This window comes from Canis lupus, chromosome 38 (assembly GCF_003254725.2).
Source record: "Canis lupus dingo isolate Sandy chromosome 38, ASM325472v2, whole genome shotgun sequence".
Classification (NCBI taxonomy): Eukaryota; Metazoa; Chordata; class Mammalia; order Carnivora; family Canidae; genus Canis; species Canis lupus.
The window spans coordinates 6,197,873-6,220,827 of NC_064280.1; the positions used below are offsets into that span (position 1 = coordinate 6,197,873).

The window sequence follows — 22,955 nt, forward strand, 5'->3', positions numbered from 1 at the left end:
CTAACTGAATGTTAGCTGTCAATTAAGTGCATACAAACCCTTTGATCTCACTACAGTGCCCTCCTGGCATCCCTTTGCTCTATAAAATCTGTAGACTGAGGTCTGGACTTTGTGGAAAATAGCTGCACATGTCTGGATTGTCTTCTGCCTGAAATCTCCCTGCCAGTAAATTACCCTGAATAAAACTCTGTAAACTGTATGAAGCTGCCTTCTCAGTCTGGAGGATACTTTATCATCCCTCTCCTCCTCTACCTTCTACCTTGGAGAAAGGATTGCCTTTTCCAATAATTAGGGCTAAAAACAATTGGATATCTAATGAAAAAAAATAATCCATACCTCAACAAGTATAAAAATTAATTCAAAATGGGTTATAAACCTAAATTTAAAACCTACACCTATGAACTTTTAGAAGACAATATAAGAGAAAACTCCTGTGATCTTGGCTTAGGCAAAGCTTTTTTACATACTTAAGAAGCATAATCCCTAGAAAAACAAACTAGAAGCATCTATGGAAAATAGTATGAATATTCCTCAAAAATGTCCTTATCAGTAATTCCACTTCTGGGTATACATCCAAAATAACTGAAATCAGTATCTTGAAGAGATATCTGCATTCCCATGTTCACTACAAAATTATTCACAATAGCCAAGATATGGAAAAGTAACCTAAATGTCCATCAATGGATGCATGGATAGAGAAAATACAATGTATACCATAAATTGGTATATCATTCAGCCTTAAGAAAGAAGGAAATCCTGCCAGTTGTGCCAACATGGATGAACCTGAAGGACATAGACTAAGTGAAATAAGCCAGTCACAGAAGATATCTGCATGATTCCATTTATATGAAGAATCTAAAATAATCAAACTCATGGAAGCAGAGAATATAATAGGGTTGCCAGGGGCTGAAAAGAGGAAGAAATGAGAAGCTGTTATTCAATGGTAAAAAGTTTCAATCATGCTACAGGAATAAGTAATGGAGATCTGCCGTATAACACAGCGCCTATACTCAACAATACAGGATGGTGAACTTCAAAATTTAATAAAAGGATAGATCTCACGTTAAGTGTTCTTACCACAAACATAAAACAACATAAAACAAAGGGACCCAAAGAAACTCCAGGAGGTGTTAAATATGTTTATCACTTGGATTGTAGTGATGGTATCACAGATGTTTGCATGTGTCCAAACTCATCAATTGTACATATTAAATATATGCCACTTTGGGGGTCAATTATACATTAATAAAGCTATTTTTAAAAAGAACAAATTGATACATTCAATGTGGTCAAAATCACAAATTTCTGCTCTTGAAAGATACTGTTAAGATACAAACCAGGACGAACTATTTGCAAATCATATGTCTGATAAAAGACTTATACCCAGAGTGTATAAAGTCCTCTTAAAGCCCAATAATAAGAAATAACCTGATTTTTTTTAATGGGCAAAAGATCTGAACAGACACTTCAACAAAGATATATGAACGGCTATTAGTACATGAAGAGATGTTCAATATCACTAGTCATTAAGAAAATGCAAAATAGAAGCACAATGAGATATCCTAACACATCTATTAGAATAGCTGAAATTTTTAAAAAGACAACAATTGTTGGCAAGGATATGGAGGAGCTAAAAGTCTCATACAATACTAGTGGGACTATAAAAAGATACAACCTTGGGACACCTGGGTGACTCAGGTCATGGTCTCAGAGTCCTGGGATCAAATCCCACATGGGGCTCCCCCTAGGGAGCCTGCTTCTCCCTCTACCTATGTCTCTGCCTCTCTCTATGTGTCTCATGAATAAATAAATAAAATCTTTAAAAAGGTAAAACCGCTTTGAAAAACAATGTTGCAGTTTCTTTAAAAACTGAGCCTATATATATATATATATATATATATATATATATATATATATACATTTTGATCTTGTCAATCCACTTCCAGGTATTTATCCAAGAGAAATGAAAGTGCTCACCCTTATAAAAGCTTGTATAGGAATATTCACAACTTTAGATTCACTAGCCAAAAACAGGAAATAACCCAAATGTCTGTCAGCAGGTAAATGAAAAAACAAAAGTGTGTTCTATCCATATAGTGAAACACTACCAAGCAAAAAAAAAAGGGGGGGGGAGGGAAATAAAGGAAGAAAAAGAAAGTAAAGAAATGAAATATTGATACGCATTCACATGAGTGAATATCAAAATCATTATGGGGAATGAAAGAAGTCAGATGAAAAATGAGTGCTTATCGTATGATTCTATTTGATATTCTAGAAAATGCAAACAAATCCTAAGTGACAGAAAGCAGATCTGTGGTTCCTTGAGAAGGGGAGGAAAAAAGGGATAAAAGGGAAGGCTTACAAAGGGAAACAAGGAAATGTGTAGGGTATTGGGCATGTTCATTACCTTGACTAGTGGTGTTTGTCTGACAGGTGCATAGATAGATCAAAATGTGCCTCGATATGTGCAGTTTATTATATGACACTTTTACTCCAATCAAGCTGTGGAATGAATAGAAATTAAAGCCCCAAAACAAAATAAAAAGTCATTCGAGTCACACCGTCCTTCTGGGCTTCCTCACACTGGTAGCAGTAGCCTGCCAACTTGTTTAAAGCCTCTGATCTGGCAAGCAGTGTGTGAGATGCCACCATTTATTTTTCACAGCTGACCACTGGCCACCTCTGCTTCCCTGCAAGGTTTCTGTGACCACTAGATTGTATGCCCAGCTCCATCACAGCACTCCTCATTCTGAGTTGCAATTATTTTCCTATTTGCCGAAGTTCATGAAGAACAATATAATGCCAGGGCGCCAGGGTGGCTCAGTCAGTTAAGCATCTGCTTTCAACTCGGGTCATGATCTTGAGGTCCTGGGATCGAGCCCTGTGTTGGGTTCCCCACTCAGCAGAGAGTCTACTTCTTCAGCTCCCTCTGCCCCTCCCCCATGCTCTCTCATGCATGCTCTCTTGCCCATGTGCTCTCTCTCCCTCTCTCAAATAAATAAATAAAACCTTAAAAAAAAGAAAAAGAAGAACAACAGCAACAAGCAGACAAGAACAGCAACAGCAACAAGAACAACTACAGCAGCAGCAGCAGCAGCAGCAGCAGCAGCATATGCCTTGTTCATCTTTATCTCCCCAGGTCTAGAATGACGCCTAGTTGAGGGATAATCTTTAAATCAGACAACAGACTGTTAAAAATCTTTGTGAAGTTTTTCCTTCTAAGGTGCTTACATTCTTGTTGGGGATCAACAATTCTTGGAAAACGTCTTTTTCCCTTGGCCCCACATAGTACATATGGTGCCAAAAATAAATTCAAAAGCTAAAGAATAAACTCAATCAGAATTTAAGAGGTTATATTTAAAGCTCAGGCTCCAGAAGATCTTTCCCGCTCTGCGTACTCAAGAAGAATTTAACTTCTGACTCTGTTGATACTACAGTGTTCAAAACACAACATGGTTTGAAAAAACCAGGTTTGACACTAGGTTTCTAAACAGTCTTTTTTCCTCCTTGTATAAATGGGCCTTAAGTGGTTACCGTTTTACCTCGATGAAAACAAAGAGCAGGCAATTTTTCCAGACAGAAAATTGCTGAGAGATATGGTTAAAGTGTGTGAGATGAAGAATGCGGAACTGACAGGCCGCACAGCAGTTGGTAAGTAATGAAAATGAGAACTAAGGTAGAATGTCCAAAGAGAGCCGGGGAAGGGCTCTTAGCTTATAAATGGGGAGGAGCGATTTGCTTTGTAATCTAAAAGTGTATTTGCCATATTCGTGCAATTCAGCTCAATAAACACTTCGAGAGAGGGCCCTTCATAAGCAGCCAAACAACATCTTCATAGCACCTGCCATAAAGGTAAGCATCTTGGACATGGACCATCTTCTGAAAAGATTCACGCTTATTTTGTATGATAACATACCCTATAGCTTTCAAAGTACTCTTACAGGCTTTATTTCAAATGATCTTCACCCCGAAATCATGGAGGAGAAAAGGACGGTATTAGCACCTCCATTTCACACGACTCTGAGAGGCTAAGGATGGTGCCCAAGGTAACACCGTGAATTAGTGATCGAGCCTGACCTAGAAACAGATCTGATTCTTACATCTGTATTCTTTCCACTGTCTTCCTCCTTATTCTTGCTGACCTTCAAAAAAATTTAAGGATGTCATCTCCTCCTAATCCGGGAAAAAAAAAAAAAAAAAGTCCCTTGCCTAAATCCTTCAGGCTTCTACCGTATTTCTCTTCTCCTTCTGTGCCCAGCTTCCTGATGGAATTCCTTGTTGACATTCACATGCCTGCAATCTGGCCTCCATCCTCACCATTGATGAAATGGCCCTCTTAAAAATCACCAACAATTGCTAAATCCTCCCTCCTTCCTTCCGCATTTGGCCCTGTTAATGATAGTTTGCTTTTTCTAAAAACCCCAAACCTGCTGGATCACCAGCACAGAAAGGTTTAAGATGAAAATTAAAAGATTCCAAGGCTTTTTAGACTTCAGGTAACAGTAGTAAAGGGGACCCTTGGGTGGCTCAGCCGATTAAGCATCTGCCTTCAGCTCAGGCCACCATCTCAGAGTCCTGGGATGGGCCCATGTAGGCTGAGCAAGGAGCCTGCTTCTCCTCTCCTTCTGCTTCTCCCTCTGTTCATGCCTTCTCTCTCTCTCCCTCTCTGTCAAATAAATAAATAAAATCTTAAAAAAAATAGTAAATTATTTTTAAAGAACCTTTATTACAAGCAAGTCCTAGATGATTTCATATATTGGGTCTCATTTTATTTTCACAATAATCCTGGGAAGCAGACCTTACCATCTCTGAGAGAAGCTGGATTCAGGGATCCCTGGGTGGCGCAGTGGTTTAGTGCCTGCCTTTGGCCCAGGGTGCGATCCTGGAGACCTGGGATCAAATCCCACATTGGGCTCCTGGTGCATGGAGCCTGCTTCTCCCTCTGCCTGTGTCTCTGCCTCTCTCTCTCTCACTGTGTGCCTATCATAAATAAAATAAAATAAAAATTTTAATAAATAAATAAATAAATAAATAAATAAATAAATAAGTAAAACAGTAAAAAAAAAAGCTCGATTCAGGGAAATTTAAAAGCCATATCCAATGTAACAAAGTTGCTTAAGTGGCTCCAGTTTCCTTCACATCGTAGCTACATCTTCCTTCCATGACCTGGCACTGTTAGAGAATGAGAAGGTTTATATAAATTGATATTCTAGATAACAGAAGTTTACCAATAAAACAAAAATTTTAAACAAAGGTTTTTAAATAACTTTTTTTACAGATACCTTGCCAAAAATGTGTTCTTCTACAAGATCATAAACATAATTTAACTTCTCCTTAATGCCACAGTCATACTATGAACATCTGTTACATTCTGTGCAAAAATTAAGTTTTATATGCATTTTTTTGTATTTCTGTTTCCTTATTCAGCATTAATCTTGTTAAGATTTGCTGATAGTCTAGCTTCGTATAATTATTTCAAACTATTTATTCTACATCGCTCTTTTAAAAACTACTAAGTGGGCACCAGGGTGGCTCAGTCGGTTAAGCATCTGCCTTTGGCTCAGGTCATGAGCCCCTCACCAGCTCCCTGCTCAGTCTGCTTCTGTCTCTTCCTCTGCCCCTCCCCTCTGCTTGGACAAGTGCTCTCTCTCTCTCTCAAATAAATAAACAAATATCTTCTTAAAAACTTACTAAGTAATAAAATAGCCAATATATTAGGAACTACTTGGAAAATATAAGTGAAATTCTTTATGTGTGAGATCGAGAGGGCAGTGTTTGCCCTTGGTTAGAGGTGCTTTGAGATATGTTGTGGGGGAGGGAGTTGTTTGCTTGTTTGTTGTGATTTTTTTTTTTTGTCTTGTTTAGTGTTTCCTGTGGCATTAATGAGTATTTCACTAAGAAAGAATTGCATGGTTAAATACATTTAGAAAATGCTGCAAATTCCTTAACCTTGGGTATTCTGAATACATTCTAGCTTCTTTTTTCTTTGACTATGATAAGTAGCCCAGTATTTCCTAAATATACTAGACTGCAGGACCCTTTCCTATATCACAAGAATCATGTTGAAAATGCTCTTCTACAAATATGAAGTTGTTGCAAGACCAACCTCTAGATACAAAGGATATCAAAATTCAAGTAGCAACAAGTATTTTTTTAAAGATTTGTTTGTTTGTTTGTTTGTTTGTTTGTTTGTTTGTGATAGCATGAGCAAGGAATGGGGGCAGAGGGCCAGAGAGAGAGAATCCTTAAGCAGCATCCCCACTGAGCAGGGAGTGCGACACAGGTCTCGATCCAAGGACCCTAAAATCATGACCCAAGCTGAAATCAAGAGTTTGGTGTTCAACAGACTGAGCTACCCAGACATCTCATTAATATTTTGAATGTTATGTTCTTTCTGAAGGAAAAATGAAAACAGAGAGGGATGCAAACCATAGGAAACTCAAGTATAGGGAACAAACTGAGGGTTGCTAGAGGGGACGTGGGTAGGGGAATGGGCTAAATGGATGATGGTTATTAAGAAGGGCACTTGATATAAAGAGCACTGGGTGTTAAATGTAACTAATGAATCACTAAATTCTCCCCCCAAACTAATAATACACGATGTTAACTACATTGAATTTAAATGAAAAATTTTAAAGAATAAAGAACATAAAAATGTCTTTCACTCAAGTAACATCTTTTCATTATTATCATCAATGAGTTTTACACGATTTTTTTCATACCCTGTTCATCCTACTGATCTTTCTATATATAGTTGTTTATAACTAGCTAGGTATTGATAGCTGAATAGATAAATACAGATGCAAATGTAGATCTAGTTATAAATATTACATTTCTGTCTTACTCTATCATGGGAATAGAGTCTTACATGTTTCCTACTGTCAATAAATATTAGTATAAATTTATATTAAGTCAGCATTGAATAACATTTAGACAAACCATTTAAAAAAAAAGAAACAGTGAAAACAGGATAAAAAAACATGTTCTAGTCATCAAATCTTACCAATCTATGGCATTTTCTCTATCTCATTCAACATTTATCATTATCATAATGATTCTGTGATTCCTATTACTTGTAGGCTTCAATGACCTAAATAATCATAATACTACTAATGAGTAATAATACCAGATGAATCAGAATATTGACTTTCCCAGAAGACAATATTTTAGATCTCATCTAGATGAAGTTCATCTCTTTTTAATTCAAATTAGAAAACATAGTGGACAGGAAGCAGAAGGGAGAAGGAGTGTAGAGATAATAAAAAAAAAATGTATTTTTCATCCAAGAAAGATTTTGGTGCCAAACAATCCCTAAACAAGTAGACCAATGCCAGATAAAGACAATTGAGATCCAAGGAGGTTAGAAATTTCCTAAAGTCAAACAACTAATCAAAAACAAGGCTAGGACAAGAATCCAAATCTCCTGGCAGCCTATATGTTGGTGTAGGTTTCACTCTACATAGTTTCCAAGATAGTTTATTAGCATAAAATTCCATCTTCTTATGTTTTCTAGATTTTAAAAAAGGACCTAAAGGGGAAAAAAAATAAAGACCTTTTGTCTGATGCTATTAAACTCAATAATTTTTTTTTTAAGATTTATTTATTTATTCAGTCAGAGAGAGCGAGAGAGAGGCAGAGACACAGGCAGAGGGAGAAGCAGGCTCCATGCAGGAAGCCCGATGTGGGACTCAATCCCGGGTCTCCAGGATCACACCCCAGGCTGCAGGTGGCGCTAAACCGCTGCACCACCAGGGCTGCCCTCAATAATTATTTTTAAAAGATATCAATATTCAGTAAATATATGACTTTTTGTTTGGCATCTTCAAAGTGGAGCAAGAACGTATTACTTATTTAGCAAACATTTTTATGGTGTTTCCCATATGTCAGCACTGTTCTAGGTGCTTTTCAGACATTAACTCTTTTAGCCACTGCATAATAGAGCCATTCAGCTGGCCTCTGTCTCTGGTTACTGGGAAACACCCTCCAAATCCTTGGAATATCCCAAGTGAGAGGAGTGTCCTAATTACTAAAAGGGGGCCTTACTAGTTTATGATAATGAGATGATTCATGGTGGGCTCCAGAAAAGTTTCTGCTAAGGAAATGACTCAGAACAGGGGCTGGCCATGTCACAAAGATCAACAATGTGATTAGAGGGTTGGGGCTTTGAGCCAGGTGATATTAGTCCAAACTTCAAGTAGTAGAGACGGGCTGGACAATTGAGTGCAACTGTACAGGCAGTTACTTAATCAATCATGCCTCTGTCATGAAACCCCATTTAAAACTGTGGACAACACAGCAGCTCAGGTGAGCTTCCCTGGTTGGCCATACTTTTGAGTGTTGTCACACATCCACATCATTGTGCTTGGTGGAGGTAACAATGCCTGGAACTCCACAGGGAGATGACTGGAATTGGAGTTGTATTTGGGCTCCTCCCAGACCTCACCCTATGCATCCCTCCCTTCAGTTGGTTCTGATTTGTATCCTTTTGCTCTAATAAAAGCACTGTCATAATATGGTACTTCCATGAGTTCTATGATTCATTCTGGCGAGTTATCAAACTTGAGAGAAACTTGAGCAGAAATCCTCAATTCATAACCAGCTGCTAAAAAGTGAGGATGGCCTGGGACCCCTAACTTGTGGCTGGTGTCTGAGGTGAGAGGAGGAGTCTTATGAAAAACTATACCATTAACCTGTGAAGTTTGGCTTAACTCCAGTAGTTAGTTTTAAAAAAAAATCATTGCAGCCACAAAGCAACCTAACGAAATTGGGGCTATTTAATATTCCTATTTTACAGATGAGGAAACAGGCACTGAGAGTCACCCAACTTCCTTGTGGGTGAAGCAGGTTTCAACTCAGATGGGTCTGGTTCCAGTTTTATGCTCGCCATGATACTGCCTCATCCAAAAACAAACAAAACAAAACAAACCCAAGTGCAGAATGTTTCAAAATTTTTTTCAATCCTTTGTTTCTCTCACCCACATCTACCTGGAGAACAATCTTTTTTAGTAATTAAATTTTATCGCATCTCCACTCATTCAACTTAAAGTTTAATGAAAATAATATTCTCATCTTTTTGCATTTATATTTCATCAATTTATATTATATTTAAATAGCCTTGACCAGCATTATGACAGGTTCTTTGACATCCATCACCTTCATCAGACACCTTTGACAAATGAGGCCATGGGTGAGAACTCAGTAGCTACCTGAATTTGTATCCTCTCGTTTCCCATCTATCACACCCTCTAACATCCTGTATCTCTATCCACTGTGGATCTTGACCTTTACAAAAAAAAAAAAAAGATTTTATTTGTTTATTCATAGCGACACAGAGAAAGAGAGGTAGAGATACAGGCAGAGGGAGAAGCAGGCTCCATGCAGGGAGCCTGACACAGGACTCAATCCCAGGTCTCCAGGATCACACTCTGGGCCAAAGGCAGCGCTAAGCCACTGAGCCACTGGGGCTCCCCAGATCTTGACCTTTTCAGTGATGTCCTCATTAGCCCTCTGGAATCTGCAGCCCTCAAACTTCAACGTATTGACTTTATCCAACCTTAGGAAATATCATGAGTTCCAAAGGGCAGGGATGTATAAATGTTTTTTAGCTATGGAACATTGCTGGGGGAAGGTTCCACGTGCCCAAGCTGTCGGAATCATTCCCAGGTTTCTCCAACTGAAAGAAATTATTTCTTCTGGGAAATTATCATAAAGCTTTATAATTATCTTTTAGCATTTAGAAGTATTTTTGCACATATCTTATTTGCCTTTTTTAGACAACAGTTTCCGTAAAACTCTTATCCACTCCTTCAACAAATATTTAACTCATGCAGTTCCTTGCCTGTTAGTATATATGACCTTGATTAAATTGCCTGCGGGTACAGATGGGAGAGTACCTGCTTGTCACTTTTCTACTTTATCAATATGCTCTAAAAATCACTAAGGTAACGTTTTCTGAGAATTGTACAAATATCCTACTCACATAATGGGCAGTAAATTCTTCAAAGAGGGAGTCAGTTTGCCATTAGAATTTAAGAGGCATATTTGCATTATTTTATCAATAAAGGGATAAAAACAGGTATGAATTTCTGTATAATGATTTGAAGTTAAAGGAAATTTAGTTGCAGTTCTGCTTTGAGAATCAATACAGGCAGAGTCACTGGTGTGTTAGTGATTTAGTTATGCCCACTATCCCCCCTAGATAGCCCATTTTAAATTTCCCTTCTTGATTTATTCCTCAGGTGGTAAAATCAAACAGTTCTCAAATATAACTAGCACTTAAGTCCTCTGACAGAACAAAAAGCTACAATAAGACCCTAACCTAGATTTCTTTTAAATTACAGAAGAGTAATCCTTCATCTTTAGTAATATAAAGGCTATCAACGACCTCAGAAAACATCTCCCTATACTCTCAGGTTAAACAACATCTCTCTGTATCCAGAAGGATGGATATCCAGGATATTTCCTGTTGGAAATATCATATATGCCCACAGTTCATGGCAGTGACTCCCATGTTTACAGAATGTGGCCCAAAAGAACTGCAGGGAATAGCTGCTAAATAGAGATATAGAATGAGGTCTAACACTGATCTGTACCACCTTCTATTTTGACTTTTCCCTATGAATTTCATGTCCTCAGTAACCACTAATGGGATATTCAGAAGGCATTTTGTTAAGTTCACAACCTATAGTTTAAAATTTTTTATTTATTTATATTTTTTAAGTTCAAATATTTATTTATTTAAATTCAATTAATTAACATATAATGTATTATTGGTTTCAGGTAGAAGTCAGTGATTCATCAGTCTTCAATAACACCCAGTGCTCGTTACATCACCTATCCTCAATACCCATCACTCAGTTACCCCATCCCCCTCCTTCTTCTCCAGCGACCCCCAATTTATTTCCTATGATAAAGAGTCTCTTATGGTTTGTCTCCCTCTCTGATTTCATCTTGTTTTATATTTCCCTCCCTTCCCCTATGATCCTCTGTTTTCTTTCTTAAATTCCACATATGAGTGAAATCATATAATTGTCTTTCTCTGATTCACTTATTTCACTTAGCATAATATCCTCTAGTTCTATCCACATCATTGCAAATGTCAAGATTTCTTTTTTTGATGGCTGAGTAGTATTCCATTATATTTATATACCACATCTTCTTTATCCATTCTTCGGTCGATGGACATATGGGCTCCTTCCATAGTTTGGCTACTATGGACATTGCTGCTATAAACATTGGGGTGCAGGTGCCCCTTCAGATCACTACACTTGTATCTCTGGCATAAATACCCAGTAATGCAATTGCTGGATATACGGTAGCTCTATTTTCAACTTTTTGAGGAACTTCCATATCGTTTTCCAGAATGGCTGCACCAGTTTGCATTCCCACCAACTAGGATTCTCCTTTCTCTACATCCTCATCAACATCTGTCATTTCCTAAGTTTTAATTTTAGCCATTCTGACCTGTGTGAGATGGTATCTCATTGTGGTTTTGATTTCACAATCCACATTAATTCTAAGTATACAATTTGGTACAACTTGTCTTAGAATTTAGTTATGTTTGAATAAGGAATGGCATTTTTTGGAAGTCCTCAAAAAGAGGAAGAAAAATGGAAGACTTTCTAAAGGGTTATAAAACTCTTTGTACATAAATACTTTTCAAGACTAGCCTTTTATAGATTGTATGGATTAGGAAGAGATGGAGTAATTCTTTTCTGTGAAATAAAGGCTTAATCCTCATGGAAGAAATTCTTGACTACAAGCAACTGATCCTTGCCAAATTCAATCTACTGAAAATATTTCCATTAACTATTCTGCTGAACCCCAACTTTACCTGGTCCTACCATCCATCAAAGCTGACTTACAATGAGACCTTGGGCTCCCAATTCAGAGGTCACTATGTTAAAAATGGAAGTAAAAACTCATAGATATTATTCCTCTTCATGGCTAAAGTGATGTTATTGACAATAGCTTTATTCCAAGACCTAACTGTGTCTCAGTCTTAATTGGTGATTGAATAGATCTTTGACATACCTCTAAAGCAGCAAGCTAGGGTGACAGATGTTAAGTAAATTTAGTGTGGTAATCATTTCACAATGTGTGCATATTTTAAAACATCATGTTGTATACCTTTAAATTATACAATGTAACATGGCAATTATATCTCAATAAAAATGGGGGAAAAATAAAGCAGCATGCTCAGTGGTGGTAGCAGTGGTGATGATTGTTTTAACTGAATTTATAACCTCCAGGAAGACAAGTATTTAAAAAAAAATAGTTTTTGTTACTGTGACAGCCAGCCTCCATGAGGGTTCCCAGCAGTCTCTGCTTCCTGGTATTCACACACTGATACAGTCTCCCACATTGTATAAAACAGACATTAGTAACCAATAGAATATTGCAGAAATATTGATTTTTCTTGGTGTCTTAGGTTCCATCCTGCTCTCTCTCCGCACTCCAACCTAATGGTTCTTAAGTTTTTCAGGGTAAGATTTCACAAAACCTTGTAACCTCCAAGCTAGGTCATAAAAGACATTAGGACTTCCATCTTACTTTCCTTGATCCCTCAGTTTGGAGGACACTAGCTGCCCTGCCATGAAGATATTCAAGAAATCCTACAGAGAAATTCACATGGCAAGAAACTAAGGCCTCCTGCCAACAGCCATGTAAATCAGCCATCTTGGAATCAGATCTTTCGGTCACACAAAGCCTTAGGATGACTGCAGCCCCAAACTCCAACTTAACTGCAACCTCACAAGAAACCTCAAGTCAGAATCACCCAACTAAGCCACTCCCGACCCAAGGAAACTATTAAATAACTATTTGTTTTAAAACACTGGGTTTGGGGTTAATTTGTTATGCATCAGTCAGAAACTAATACAGTTACCAACACAAAGATGATTGACCAGGGTGGAAACACAATATTTGACCAACGAGTAAATACTCCAGTCAGAAAATTATTGGTGGTAGAGAGCCCTATGCCTTCTCTTTCCTGATTACTGGTATCATCTCTTTTTTAGCACTCTGTAACAAAGTTTCTGATTTTCTGCCCTAAACCTATAAAGGTAAGTAGCAAATTGAGTTGTGAGGACAACGTTAAAGTGTCGCTAGTGTTAAGTGTTAATTAAAAAAAGAAAGAAAGAAAGATACAGGATCAAGGTTGAATTGTTCTTAGTCCAATTGGTGTGAAAACCTTTCAAAATATAATTTATTTGCAAAGAAGATGAATTAAAAATGAATATTATATTGTATTTCAAAAGATATTTGATCCTTTATCTTAACTTCACCAGGTGAAGCCAATGCTGGACTCTGCTTTCATCTTAACCCATATAGCCTGATGAATAAAAAGCAATTACATGTTCCATGAACAAAAATTCTTATACTAAAGGGATTATATTTATTAATTTTCTTTGCTGAAGGTGTAATTGGACATTTCTAGGTTTCAGAAAAGTCTAAGAATAGCATCTCCAAAAACCCCTAGGCCTGAAGTCCAACTAAATGCTCATTAGCCCTCTCCTTTTCAATTTATCTTTACCCCCAAAGCTTATCAAAGTGTTTGTGGCTCAGTCTTCCAGATGCCAGGCCTTTCTTTTCCTAGAATATAGACCAGAAAAAAAATGTGGCAAAATAAAAAGCAGTTGAAGCTTCAGGACCTCAAACACCAGATGAGGCTTTCCTCATGTTGGCATTCCCCCAGGATTCTGTTCTGAGATTTTGATTCTTCTCTTTCACAAAGCTTTTTCTTGGTGTCTTAGGTTCCATCCTGCTCTCTCTCCGCACTCCAACCCAATGGTTCTTAAGTTTTCATAAAACCTCAGAATCACTGTCCCCAGAAAAATGCACATAAAAGTCAATTTTTTTTAAGAGAGAGACAACCAAGAAACAGACTCAACTATAGAGAACTGATGGTGACCAGAGGGAAGGTAGGTGGGGCAATGGGTGAAACAGGTGATGGGGATGAAGGAGGGCACTTACCGTGCTGAGCACTGAGCAATGTATAGAATTGCTGAATCACTGTACTATACACCTGCAACTAATATAACACTGTATGTTAACTATACTGAAATTTTTTAAAAATTAAAAAAAAACAAAAAAGAATCAAAAATTTTTTAAGTTAATTTTTTCATACAAATCGTGAAGATTCAAGACTCACTGAAGCCCATATGTGTACTCTCTAGCTAAAAAGCTTCAACAATATAGATTGTCCTTCGATGAGCTTAACCCAGTGTCATAGCTTCGATCATCATCCAAGCCTATATTTCCAGCCCAGGCACCTGTCCTAAGTCCTACGACTCTATCTCCAATGACCCACTGGACATCTTAACTTAGATCTCACTTCAAATTCCAAAATTTCCTCCTCTTGTCTCCTCTATTCAATGAATAGAATCACCACCCATTCTGCTGCCCACACCAGAAGACAAGGAGTCATCCCTGACTTTCTCTTTTCTTCATTCTTTGCATACAATCTATTACCAACTGATTCTCAAAATCCACCCCTTCTTAAAATCCCAACTTTCCTCGTTTATAGCAGTAGCCTTCTAACTGCTCTGTCTGACTCCAGACTTATTACCTGCTGATCAGTCTGCATCCTAAACCATTTTAAAACTAAATATAATCATGTCTCCCCTCCCCCTAAAAATAACCTTTAATGTACCTGCAGTTGTTTTAAGATAAATTTAAAAGTCCCAGAGTGACTTTTTATAACCTCCCCCATATGCTTTCATAGTGACACTTACTGTTGCCTTAACATGTAATGTATTGTTTCTCTTCCCTACTACAATATTAACTACTCCCCAAAATAACTTTTATTTTAAATTACAAAAAAAATGTATTTTAGCCTTTGACACAGTGCAAGCAAGAATAAAAAGAATAATAGATGCTCTCTTTCCCCACTACTATAGAAGTTCACATTTAGAATACATAGAAATTGCACTTTTTCATATCTATCGATCAATCGATAGATAGATATCTTCTATGTCATGCAGGCATCCATACATTGTAGGCACTGAATAGTTGTCATTTAATAAATTGGTTAAGTCACATAGCATTACAGGATGAAGGCATTCTAAATCAGATGGATGATATGCATCCAGTCTATGCCCCTGTTATTCAAAGTGTGGTCTGTGAATCAGTCTGAGCATCACCCGGAAGCGACTACATTGAGAAACGCAGAATGTCAGCCCTCAATCAGACCTAGAGATTCACAAGATCCCAAGGGTACCAGAAAGTACATTTAAGTTTGAGGAGCACTCCCCTAAAGCACACTTCTGAGCAGCTGCCCTACTCACCCACAGTCATTCTACCTAAAAGACACCAATAGAAGCCATCTCCTAGTGACATAGGCAGATATAGTGAAAGAATATCCAAATATCAAAATCATGTTGATTGGATTAGTTTATCTTAGTGGATACTAAACACAATGTTTTTGGTTTGTGTGCGATCATATCCTCTGATAACTGTACTTCAATTTGGGGATTTTCAGTGAAACCTGACCTTGACCATCACAGAGACTATGTGGCTCTAGTAGAAAGTAGAGCCACTTAAATCAGAGACTGTCAACTTTTGCTTACATCAAGGAAAGTGGCTTCTTTCCATTAAAACACTAGAAAGTTAACTATTAAATCATCAACACATTAGGTAGGACATGCTTCAGAGCAAAGCAACTATTAATATACGTGTTTTCTAATATGCAGGCAGTGAGGCAAGATAGAAAATATGGCAATCAAAAGTTTGTTTTTGGTTCCATCACTGTGCTAACCTAGATGATTTTTCCAACCCTCTGACCTAAAATATTCTCACCTGTAAAATGAGAATAAGACTCTCTACTTCATAAGGTCATTATGAAGATTTAGTGCCTGGCACACAAGACGCACTTGACAAAGGGTAATTGCTCAAAAATATGATTATTGTACTTAATATTCTCAGAATCTTCACTAGCTCCTTCAAAACATGTGCCTAGCCTCAGAGAACAGATTAATAAAACACAGAAGTTTAACCTGGGTGCCAACACTGTAAAGATTTTGATACCCACATCCTCTTCCCTCCCTTTCATGCTCTTTTCCTTGGTCTGTTTACTACATCCTATAAACATTTCCATTGTGATAGCACTGAGTTGTTATTGTGCTTATTTTTTTGTAGCATATCTTTCTCCTCCCTATATACAGCCCACTCTCTCAAATCAGGGGCTTAACACTTTTTCTCTGGAGGAACCTCCACATCCAACCAATTCCTGACACATACTGAGTAGTCAATAAATGATTGAAGAATAAGTTAATGAATAAACATCAAACCCTCCAGAAACTTCCTTTGCCAATGATCAATAGCTCCCTATTGCTCTGTCTTTGGTAGAAAATCATTACCAAGCTCTCAGCTTTTCTCCTGAGACGACCTCTTTGGAAAGTCTCTACCTTCTTCATCTACCCTCTCCACCTCTTTTCTCAGCCTCACCCCACCCTCCACACACTTAGTCCCTTTCTTCTAATTGAGGTATGATTGACATACATTATATTAGTTTCAGGTATAAAATATAACAATTCAATATTTGTATATTTTGTGAAATGATCACTGCAGTAAATGTAATTAAACATCTGTCACCATACATAGTTACAGAATTTTTTTTTTCTTTAATGGGAATTTTTAAGATTCATTCTCTCAGCAACTTTCAAGTATGCAATACAGTATTAATTATAGTTAGCATAAGGCCTTCATAGTCCATACATGTTGTTGCAAATGGCAATATTTCATTTCTTTATGGCTGAGTAATATTCCATTGTAAATATATACATATATATTTTCTCCATTTATCTGTTGATGGACACTTAGATTGTTTCCATATCTTGGCTATCGTAAATAATGCTGCAATGAACATGGGGGTGCAGATACATTTTCAAGGTTAGGTTTTTTTCTTCAGATAAATATGCTGAATCATATAGTAGTTCATTTTTTAGTTTTTTGAGGAACATTCATACTGATTTCCAAAGTCATCACACCAGTTTACATTACTACCAGCAGGGCATGAGGGTTCCCTTTTCTGTACATCCTTGCCAACATTTATAATTTCTTGTAATTATTTATTTATTGATTTATTTATTTATTTATGAGAGAGAAAGTGAGAGAGCATGAGGATGGGGAAGGGCAGAGGCAGAGGGAGAAGCAGATTCCCTCATGTGTAGGGAGCCCAACACAGGGCTGGATCCCAGGACCCTGAGATCATGACGCTTAACCTACTGTGGGGTCCTTGTCTGGCTTTAGAATCAGGATAAACCTGGCCTTGTAAAATGAGTTTGTAAATATTCCCTCTGCTACTTTTTGAAAGAGTTTAAGATGGATTGGTATTAATTCTTCTTTGAATGTTTGCTAGAATTCACTATTGAAGCAGTCTGGCCCTGGACTTTGGTTTGTAGGGAGTTCTTAATGACTAATTCAATCTTTTTTACTAATAATTGGTCTTTTCAGATTTTGCATTTCTTCATGATTCAGTGTTAGACGGTTGCCCATTTCTAGGAATTTACCCATTTCTTCTAGGTTGTCAAATCTGCTGGTATATAATTATTCATAGTAGTTACTTATTATGATCCTTTCTATTTTATTGTATTAATTATAACATCTCCTCTTTGATTTCTGATTTTGAGCCTTCGTTTTTCTTGATGAGCCAGGCTAGAGGTTTGTCAATTTTCATTTAGGTTTTCAAAGAACTGGCTCTTTGTTTAATTGGTCTTTTTTTTTCTTTATTTCATTTATTTCTGCTTTTATCTTTATTATTTCCTTCTTTCTACTAACATGGGGTTTTGTTTGTTCTTCTTTTTCTAGTTTTCCTTTAAAAAAGAGAGAGAATTCATTTTATTTTTTCTTGTGAGAAAACTATTTGATGGCCATGGATACTGCCTGGGTTCTCTGTACAGGGACTAGTATGGGTCTTTAGACATAGTCAATGAACTCTTGATAGGGAGATTTGGTGAACACGTATCTTTCCAGAGATCATGGGTGAGAATGCTGTAGGTGTCAGATATGGCATTAAAGGTGGACTTGGTGAAGTCACACAGGGTGGTAGAACAGCCCCTGGCCAAGGAATAGCAATCACTGATGCTGGCCATCTCAGGCACAGTTGCCTAGATGATAACAGTGCCCTGGCAGGGAGGAGTGCAGGGCACCAGCACAGAGCCACAGAGGCAGGTCTCCTTGAAAGCAAACATATGGAACTTGCTGATCTTGTTCCCCAACATAGCATAGCAGCTTCCCTAAGTAGCATTGCTGCACAGGATTATGGAGAGTGTAGCCAGATGTTGGCATCACAGATGGCAATGGCTACCTCCTGGGAACACTTAACACTCAGAACAACATGGCCATTGAAATCCCTGACGGTGACAAATGCCTTGATCCTAGTCCACTGGCCAGCACAGGTCTGCTTTTACACAGGCATAATCCTTAAAGTCTCATCCTAGAGGGACACCCCAGGAAAAAGTTAATGATCTCAAATTCCTTAATGGGCAGGAAGAAGAGATAAATCTCCTCTGCAGACTTGATCTTCCCGTCCTTGACCAGGCAGCCCAGTTTGGTGATAGGGATCCACTCCTTGCCCTCAGCCTTAACTCTGAGAGCTCTGGGGCCTCTGCCTTAGCTCCAGATGCTACTGCTGAAGCCTCTAGAAGCCACCACAGCCTCCCACCAGGGTCCCCTAGAGACTCTGGGACCTCCTGCAGCCCTAGCATCATCCACCATTTGGTGTTTTCTCAGTTTTCCTTCTCTCCCTCTTTATTGCTCTTTCCTTCCTAAAGAGTCTTAATTCTTCAATTGCAAGGGGGAGCTGAGGCCATCTTTTGCTCAGGTATATCATTCAGCACAGTCTAGTCAGAAATAAAGCTAATAGAAGAAAATCTCTATATAGGGTTCCTTTTACCTGGTTTGCCCACCGTGGGTACCTGCTTCTTATTTGTAAGAGACATGAAATCCATCTAATTTGCTTAGTCTTCCATTAAGTAAAGCAGAAATTTGGGGGATTTCAGAGCTCTCTTTATTCTTTCTGTCTCCCTCTACTGCTGTCCCCACCTTATATGCCTATTCAACTGATCCTGAAATGGGGTTTAATTACTTAGTTAATAGCTTTCATGATATTTGTGCCTAAAAATTCACAAGGGAGAGAAAAAGAAGGTGATTATAAACATTAGGAATGGAAAATTTAAACAGAGTAAACCAGAATTTTGCCTTATGGGTGGTTTTATTGTTTCTGAGGCATGTGAAAAAAAAATGAGCTCACAAAGGTTCCTCACTCATTGCTAAGAAATACCTGCAGGCCCTCAGGGAAGACCGCCTCTCCATGCGCTTCACTGAATGCTATTTTCAGTCTAATTTTTAAAAATTCCTGTGCTTTAATCTACCTATTTTCAAGTTGAATCTAATAAACCGTTTGGTAGTAGAAATAAGAGGCAGTCCTTAATTCAATCTTAATTCCCCAGAGATGTAAAAAAAAAAATTAAGTCAGGATCAGATGGAATTTAGTTCTTACTTTTTACAGTCACGAGAAACAAATGAGCCACTCCTGAGATAGTTTCAGATTAGATTTAGAACACCAAAAATCTTTTATATTTCCAAGCATTTTGCTTAGTTACTTTTCTGGGCAAAATTTCAGGATCTTGTAGCATATTTAAAACTCCCATGATACCAATTTCATTTTCTTTTAGTTACTTAATAGACTTAAAAAAAAAATTGATGCCAATTCTTAGTTGGCAGACTCTCCCTATCATTCCCAGCCAATTCTACATTTTCACATATTCTTGGGATTAGAGTAAAATTGCCAGATTTAGCAAATAAAAATGCAGAATGCCCAGTTAAATTAGAATTTCAGATAAGTAAATAATTTTTTGGTGGTAAGTATGTTCCATGCAATTTTTGGGTTATACTAAAAAATCATTCAGGTGACTTGAAACAACGGAAATCTTCTCTCACAGTTCTGAAGAACAAAAGTCTGAATCAAATTGACTGTGGGGCCACAATCACTGCAAAGTCTTCAGGAGAGAATCCTTCCTTGCCTCTTTTCCAGCTTCTAGTGGCTCAGATGTTCCTTGCCTTATGGCTGCATGGCATAACTCCAATCTCTACCTCTTTTTCCACATCACATTCTCTGGTTTTTCAGATCTCTCTCTAGCTTTACCAGGACATTAGTCATTGGATTTAGGGCTTATTCAGTTAAGCTAAGATGATCTCATCTCGAGATCCTTAATTACATCTGTGAAGTCCCTTTTTCAAAGAAGGTAGCATTCACAGGATCCAGGTATTAAGACGAACATAACTTCTGGAGGCCCACCAGTCAATTTGCCACAGAGGAGAATGGCTAAAACTCCAAACACCATCTGAGGTTGATAAATCCATGGCTCAGGTGTAACATACAGTAAACCCAAGTCAGAAATGAAACCAATAGAGGTAAATCTGTATAAGGCTCTTTTTACCTAATTTCCCATTGTGAGCACCAAATTTTTATTTGTAAGAAGCCTATGAAATTCACCAATTCATTCAGCCACTCATTCAATAGACCATTTGTTAAACTCCTTTTATGTGTCAGTGTCCAAGAGTCAGAGGTAAATCGAAAAATCCTACGGAATATTTTCTGATGAGGAGACAACAGACCAATCAATAAGCAAATAAATAGGATTGTTATATACATTAATAAGTGCTATGAAGGAAATAAGCAAGGGCCACCAAGGGCTTAAAAAGAAGAGTGATGAGATTTGGTTTACATATTTAGAATTCAGTGAGTACTATGTGAGAAATGACTTATTGAGGTAAGAGTGGAAGCAAGTAGACCAGTTAGGTTATTCTAGAAGGTCAGGCAAGGGGTGTATTGTTAGGAATATGGAAAATAATAGAAGTCAGACTATCAGAACTCACTTCCAGATTACATCCTGGTGATAGAAGACAGAAGAGGAAACGATGACACCAATGACAGGGCATACATTCTCCCAACTAGAAAAGAGATCACCAGCCTTTCTTGGACTTCACTATGATCATGTAAGTTCTGGACTTACAGAATGGAAGAGAAGGGAGTAACCTCTGAGTTATATCTGCAAAAAGAGAGTTTGCCTTTCATTTACTCTTTCATTCCTCTAGATGGCTAGGAAATGGGACACTAAAGGAGCTGCCTTTGACCTAGAGAAAAAAGTCACATGATGATGGCAGAGCCGTCCTACCATCCAGCATACTTGGACGGTCTCAATGATCAGGTTGTGCTACCTGCCCTGGACTGCCTGCTTACTTTATTCTGTAAATAATAAAGTGTGTGAGAGAGAAGTTAAGATTCTACCTCACTTAAACCTCCACACTTTCGAGGTGTAGTTACAGTAGCCCTGCTTATATTCTAATGCCCTATGAAATGGCTGCAAGAACCTTGTACAGGGCATTAAATATCTCCTCGGGTGCAGAAGATTATAGGTGTTGACTGCTCAAATATTTTATACTAAATATTGTGTTGATTACACAAGGGCTTAACATTCAAGCTAAGATCTGTCAATTAGACATAGATATTTAACATACACCTAAGAATTTTGTTAAGAGCCTGCATCTCAGAACTTACAAAATGAACTATAAAAAACTAATTACACCTAATGAAAAAAATTATACAAATTGTATTATTTTTTACACTTGTATACTGCATTTATTTTTTCTATATTCCTGGCTTAAAGTCTAACATGAAATGAATCCTTTTGGTTAACTTTAGCTGTATTCAGAGTATATACACTTTATAGTTATCTGTCTATGTCTAGGATTTTATTTTATTGAAAGTAAGTAAATTAGGGGCGCCTGGGTGGCTCAGTTGGTTAAGCATCCAACTCTTGGTTTCGACTCAGGTCATGATCTCAGGATCATGGGATTGAGCCCCATGTTGGGCTCCCCACTCAGCAGGAAGTTTGCTTCTCTCTCTCACTGTGCCCCCTCCTCTCTCCAAAGTAAATAAATAAATTAAAAAAAAAAAAAGAAGTAAATTAAACACACAAATAAATCTACTCCATCCCTGCTGTTAAGGGAGGAGAACCATAAGAATTTTCCCTTTGAATACAAGGAAAATCACAACGTTTAAGGTACATTCAGGGGCTTTTTAAATCTGTATTTTGGTTTTAGTTTACATTAGATTAAACTATATGTAATGTTCTCTCAAATATTTGTAATTATTAAATATAATAAAATTCATAAACATAATTATGGTATTTTAATTTAATTATGCAATCATCAAACTAAAAATGAACCCTTAGGTATCTTTTTCAAGGAAAATGTTCCTCAAGGAAAGTATCATGTTTATTTAAGTATCATGTTTAATTAATATTTGTTAAATATTACCACATATTTAAACAGTTGAAAAGGGCCCCTTGTGTTTTTTATCAAATCTTTACAATAATCCTAACTAAGATCATTCATCTTTTGTAAGATAAAAGCTTAAGGAGGTTACATGGATCACCCAAGTTCCACCCATCTAGCAAATAGAAAACCTGGCCTTATTCCAAGATGTAATTCCAAGTTCAGTGCTCTTAATACTCAACACCCTGACTGGTGTCTAGAAAGACCCAGCACCTTGCTAATGTAGATAATTTTTCATAAATTAAAGTAGGTAATGCTATGCAATTCCTGACTATATTTTCTATTTGTCAAAATCTTCTTAAATTATATACTAAGGAATTAAAAAAAAAATATATATATATAAATAGCAAGAATAAAAATATAAATTATATCAGAACTTATAATATGTATAAATAGCAAAATAACCATATTTTCTTTTAATAATACCAAGCTTTATTTCACCCCTATTTTGGCCACTTGGAACTATCTTACTGCCATGATCCTGAGAATTATGATGCTCATAGACAAATACTTCCTTTCTTCCCATCTCTCTATACTACTTCTCCTATTAAACATCCTCCATATCTTCATTTAAGTCATTACTTCCTTTGGCTCCTTCCAGTTCTCTCAGATCA

At 37.3% G+C, this 22,955-nt stretch overlaps 1 protein-coding gene and 1 pseudogene across 6 annotated transcripts in view; both read right to left on the reverse strand.

Annotated features, from left to right (window-relative positions):
- The window catches only part of CDC73 (cell division cycle 73), a 253,926-nt gene that overhangs the window by 24,057 nt on the left and 206,914 nt on the right, over positions 1–22,955 (reverse strand). For all 6 annotated transcript variants that reach the window (XR_007409217.1, XR_007409215.1, XR_007409213.1 and 3 more), the window contains exon 23: positions 4,804–4,980. The gene's annotated coding sequence lies outside the window, so the exon portion shown is untranslated. The remainder of the gene's footprint in view (positions 1–4,803; positions 4,981–22,955) is intronic.
- Positions 17,917–18,950, reverse strand: LOC112642857 (40S ribosomal protein S2-like; annotated as a pseudogene).